The sequence below is a fragment of the Mus pahari genome, chromosome 3 (genome assembly GCF_900095145.1).
Source record: "Mus pahari chromosome 3, PAHARI_EIJ_v1.1, whole genome shotgun sequence".
Taxonomy (NCBI): domain Eukaryota; kingdom Metazoa; phylum Chordata; class Mammalia; order Rodentia; family Muridae; genus Mus; species Mus pahari.
In genome coordinates this window covers 50,070,041-50,076,040 of record NC_034592.1, presented here as the reverse complement: position 1 = coordinate 50,076,040, position 6,000 = coordinate 50,070,041, and positions in this window count along the sequence as shown.

Genomic DNA, 6,000 nt, shown 5'->3' with positions numbered 1-6,000 from the left:
CCTACCTACCTACCTACCTACCTACCTACCTACCTACCTACCTACCAGTCAACCTACCTGCCTACCTACCTACCTACCAAACCTACCTACCTACAAACCAACCAACCAACCAATCTACCTATCAGCCAACCTACCTACCTACCTACCTACCTACCTACCTACCTACCTACCTACTAACCAACCTACCTACCAACCAATTAACCAGACTACCTACCTACCAGCCAACCTACTTACCTACCTAACTACTAACCAACCTACCTACTAGACAACCTACCTACATACCTACCGAACTACCTACCTACCGAACTACCTGCTAAACCACCTACCTACCAACCTACCAGACAACCTACCTACCTATCTACTTATTTACCTACTTGCCTACATACACACATATCAACCAACCAACAAACCAACTGACAAACCAAACAACCTACCTATCAAACAACCTAACTACCTACATACACACGTGCATAAGTGTATGCATGTGATAACATGTTAATCCTAGACCACCTTAATGTTTTGAAAGAATGAACCTGATTGTTTTAACTCTTTGAGTTTAGACAAACCATGAAACTTCACGCTTTCTGAGTCATCTGTCCCTGTTGTTACCTTTATGGACTCGGACCTAGGATTCATTTCTGTCTGCTCACTGCCATTCTGAAAAATCTAATCAGAAATCATGACGACAAAATGGAATAAGTATACTTTTGTGAATTCTTATAAGCTGATAGGTACCTTCCCAAGCCCCAGAAAACCTAGGAAAGATGAGATGCAGACACACACCACTAATGTCAATTACAGAGGATGTGATTTCCTCCTGTTGTGGTAAAAATACTAAGGCACTGAAGGGTTTACCGTCTGTAAAGCTACATGTCAACCTAATTGTCTCAGATCAAACTCTGTTTTCAAACATAGTGGTCTAAGGAAAACTCACTTCAGCCTCGAAAGTCACACATATGACTACACTTATGTACTGTGATGAACCTTGTGATAGGCCTTGCCTATGACACTGAGGCACCAGCTTTCCTCTGTACCTGACCTGGGTCTTTAATCAAGCTAAACATTATGTTAACTCCTCAGATTTTACCAAAAATGTTCTTGAGCATAACTTCTGCATTTGGCACATTTAGGTTGTTGCATAAGTATAACCTAACATTTGTAGGCGTTTCCTTCAGAGATCATATCCTTGATACTGTTCATTAGAATTTCATTGTAAAATAAGCAAGTTTTTATTTAAAGCATTTAATTCTATTGATTTTTGTGGCAGTGTAGTCGAAATAAAATGATTTGCCCCTCTCTGTTTTGTTTTTAAACATTCCACTAAATTTGATCTTTAAATTCATATTGGTAGCATAATTAGTAGATATAGGATATTTAAATTTGTAGCTACAAGAAAGAGAAGGAATGTAGTCACTAGGTAAGTATATGAGTCAAGTAACATTCTGGGTTGTATGATATATTTTGGCTATTGTTTAGTGTAGAACAGATTATAACCTAGGACAGGTTTAAGAGGATTAAATGGTCCCTGGACACATAAATCAGATTCAAGTCACAGATTTCTTTGAAGTCATTGGACACTCACTGCAGTGAGAATCCAGATGAGTTACTTGTTTTCTACTACATGGAAAGATTGGAACACTCACAGACACTAAAGCATGGGATTTTGTAGAATAACTTCATAGGGTCGCTATTGACACCTGTTCTAGTGAGGACAAATCCTTTTCTATTTTAATAGTGTGACTATTGGAAAGTTCGAAGAAGAAAGTAACTATAGTTTTCTAGTGATTGAGTCAGGTTATAATGTGTACTGTGTGATTTTAACATATGGTACAGACGGACTGCAAGCTGCACCTGAAAAAGTTGACTGTTTCTAGCATTTGGTGTTTATATTGTGATTTTAAAATAGCTATCCCATAGCCAGAGGGTGTGTGTGTGTGCGTGTGTGTGTGTGTGTGTGTGTGTGTGTGTGCTTATGCATACTTGTGAGTATGCTTTTCTGACTCTGTGTGTTTGTGGTTTTTGTCTTTTGGAGACACAAAATATAAAGGAAACTGCTTTGCCTAATAAAATGTAAGAATTACCCCACAAAACACTTGTTAGTTGCTAACAGTTAAAGCCTCCTTAGTCAATATGAGGACTAGAAATTTTATGGGAAGGTATCATACTTTAAAAGTGATACTTTCTACTTTAACTTAAATACGATTATTCATATATCTTAACACCAATCACCCTGAATCCTAAAGGCCACATTAAGAAGCACTTAACTGCAAGAGGGAAGATCTTCTTTGACAGTCAGATATATCTTGTATTTATGATCTCTATTGTTTTGGCAATATAAGTCCTGTTTATAACTCTGAAAATGTGTCCACTTTCCACTAGAAACAGATTTTAAATCTCCATAACATTGAAGTTAATATAATTTTTTTAAAAAAATATAGTAAGTAATTGTGCACACACACAAAAGCAAGCCCTATATCCTGGACTCTGACTTCGTGTAATACTTGTAATTCATAGAAAACCACACAGTCCTTCTGAACTCAGGTAACTCCGCACTGCACACTGCAACCCACCCACACACACGGCCTCAGGAATCCACTATCTCAATTTATCAGCTCTTTTGTATGATTGTATCATTGAACAATAGATGGTTTATTCCAAGAAGTATACGGATAATGACTAAATTTGACACTAACATGCCAATAGGTTTATAATGTCTAGAGTCCCTCTAAATTCAAGCATTTTTTTGTACTCTGTAGTTGAGAATCTAACCATGTGATTTCCCTTTTTCATTGTGTACACGAGGGCATATAAAGCACTTTAAAAATATCAGGTGAGCCTTGTTCTAGTTGTTGGATAGACTGAGAGTCTTCTTAAATCTATGTGAATACTGTTGTTTTTGTTCAAAGCCTCTTTGTATACTATATTTGATCACATTTCTAGCTGTGATAAATGCAAACCTAGAAAATCAGATCATGAGAATGATAAGTACATCTATGTGTGTGCATCCATAAGATAACAGTACCTGTTTAATCTTCCTTCAGATTGTCATGCTAACGTCCCAGGTATCATCCTACATTATTTTAACAACAAATCCTGAATAATTTAGCGTCTATTCATTGGTTGGTATAAAAATCATCTTTGTTTTTCATACAGTTTAAGCTTTTTTTTTTTTTTTTTCAATCTGAGTCAAATAAAGTTCCAAATATTAGTTTGGGTTCACATTTTTAAAAATTTATTTATTCAAATACATTCTTTGTATTGGCTTGAATTTACTTTGTCTCAGAGGGTGGCCTGGAAATGTGGACCCTGATACCTTAAGTTGTTAAGTGCTGTGGTTATAGGGATCCACTGGTCACACATAGATCACATATTACTTTGAACACTTCAAATCAATAGCTTCCTATTTTTTTCATTGCAATTTATTTAAGAGAAAAATAAGATTTTCCAACATACTGGATTTTGTTTAATACCAGCATTTTCCATAATTTGAATTGGCTTTGGTTTGAACTTCTGCAAAGAGACTCAAAATGTCATGCAGTGTGTTTTTCTGTTGCATCATTCTGGGGAACATAATATCTATGATTCCTCTCCCTGTCTTTCTGAGATTGTAAGATTGGTCTTGACTTTAATATTATTTATTCTGATCTGCCCATTGTAAATGATCCCAGTCAGCTTTTTTATTCAATAGAGTTTGTAGTTGTCGATTGGTGTCTAATATCAGTTGTTCATTAAGAGATTGCATTTAATTTCTGGACTTACTCTTATTACTCTTATTTTAAAACATGCATTATGTTTATTAAGGAAACCAGAGTTATATGTGTGAAGAAGTGATGTTTTGTAACATTTACCTACTAGAAATGGAGAATACTCAAGCATGTTTTAGTTGCTGAAATTTTAATAGTCAATACTCTTTTCTTTTTTATACACATCACATACATTTGCCTTTTAATATGACTTTCCATTTCCTATTTCTCTCTTGTTTTTAATTTTTTTATTAGATATGTTCTTTATTTACATTTCAAATATTATCCCCTTTCCTAGTTTCCCCTGAAAACCTATCAACTCCCCTCTCCCCTTGCTCCCCAACCCACCCTCTCCTGCTTCTTGGCCCTGGTATTCCACTATAGTGGGGCATAGAATCTTCACAGGACCAAGGGCCTCTCCTCCCATTGATGACCAACTAGGTCATCCTCTGCTACATATGCAGCTAGAACCATGACTCCCACCATGTGTTTTCTTTGATTGGTGGTTTAGACCCAGGGCACTCTAGAGGTATTGGTTAGTTCATATTGTTGTTCCTCCTACGGGGCTGCAAACCCTTTCGGCTCCTTGGGTACTTTCTCTAGTTCCTTCATTGGGGACCCTGTACTCTGTCCAATGGATGGCTATGAGCATCCATTTCTGTATTTGTCAGGCACTGGACCTCTCAGAAAACAGCTATTGTCAGCAAGCTTTTGTTGGCATCCACAATAGTGTCTGGGTTTGGTGGTTGTTTAGGGGATGGATCCTCAGGTAGGGCAGTCTCTAGATGGCCATTCCTTCAGTCTCTGCTTCACATTTTGTCTCTGTATCTCCTTCCATGGGCATTTTGTTCCCCCGTCTAAGATGAAATAGTCAAAAATATTTTTTGACTATTAGAAAAAATATTTTTCCGTATAAATGAATGTAGGGTTGGCATTTATAAAAATTACTATAATGCAGTTCTTGCTACTATGTAGGCAATTGTTTACTTTTTAAACTTCTATTATAGGACTTAATCCCTTAAATGATTGGTGTAGTAAGCGTATTTTGCCATCTGTTGTGTTTCCTGCTCATAGCAGCCCTATCCAAGAAATAAGAATAACTTTTGTGTTATGCTGATGTAGATATTAAGCCTCCGAAGGCACAGAACACTGCCCACTGTTTGTGGAGCAGGTGGCAGAACTGTGATCTGAATTTTACTTCTTGACTTTTAGCGTTGTGTCATGTTTCGTTTTGCAGTTCTTCTGATATCTTTCAATTTATCAAAAAGTAATAATATGCACAACATTAAAACTCATAAAATACTGTTAGAACTATTTAAAATAGAAGCTATCTACACATTTTTATTTTTGTAGGCATTTCTGTTGATGAATACACTCTCAAAATCCCTTCTCCATTTCTACTTTGTGACAAATACAGAACAAACAAAACCCACAAAAAATAACACAACAATTAGTCCTCTACTAAAGGAACTCAGGAAGATAATATAAATTAACTATAGCAATGAAAATTTAGATGGTATTTAAACTTTAAAAATTGTCATTGTTGACATGGCTTTAACTTCTGTCTTCTTTATGGAAGTTAGTAAATAAAATGACCAACTCTAACATACTAAAATGCATAAGGTTTACTACAAAAAGTAATTTGTGGCTTCCAAAACAAACAATTACATTCATTTTTAAGGGATCCTCTATGGATTCCTCAAGGGACAACTCTAAAACCATTAAAGCCTTTTCCCCACACAACCAGTCTTAAAACTGCCTCCGATGGGTCAGGTTAGGTACGTGTTCTGCCTAGTGATGGTTATAGCTTTTACTATAATCACCACAATGAACTGGTTTCACTTGAAGTCCAGCAAGAAAGTTGTGAGTCTCAGAATCGACCATAAGACCAACATTATTCAGGTAAAACTCTACCAGTTTATTGTAACCTGGATGATTCTGATGCTCTTTTTTAAATGTTTCAGGAAGAGATGAATTGGTTTCTGTAGCATGCTGAGTAGCTGTGACAGCAGTCGGTTTCTCAAGTAAAGGACCAGAATCCACAGCAAGCACCAGACATTTATAATCAGTAATACAAAGAGAATGCTCAGAAGAAAAATTCAACTTATAGTTAGGGGAAAAAAAACAAACTTAGTAATAGATAATAAGTGGTAATATAAAATTGAGAGAAAAATGTTGGGTGTACTGTAAGAACAAACAGTAAACTTATTTGAATTTTAATGTGATATATGTTTTGCTTTGCATCCTCAGTATCATA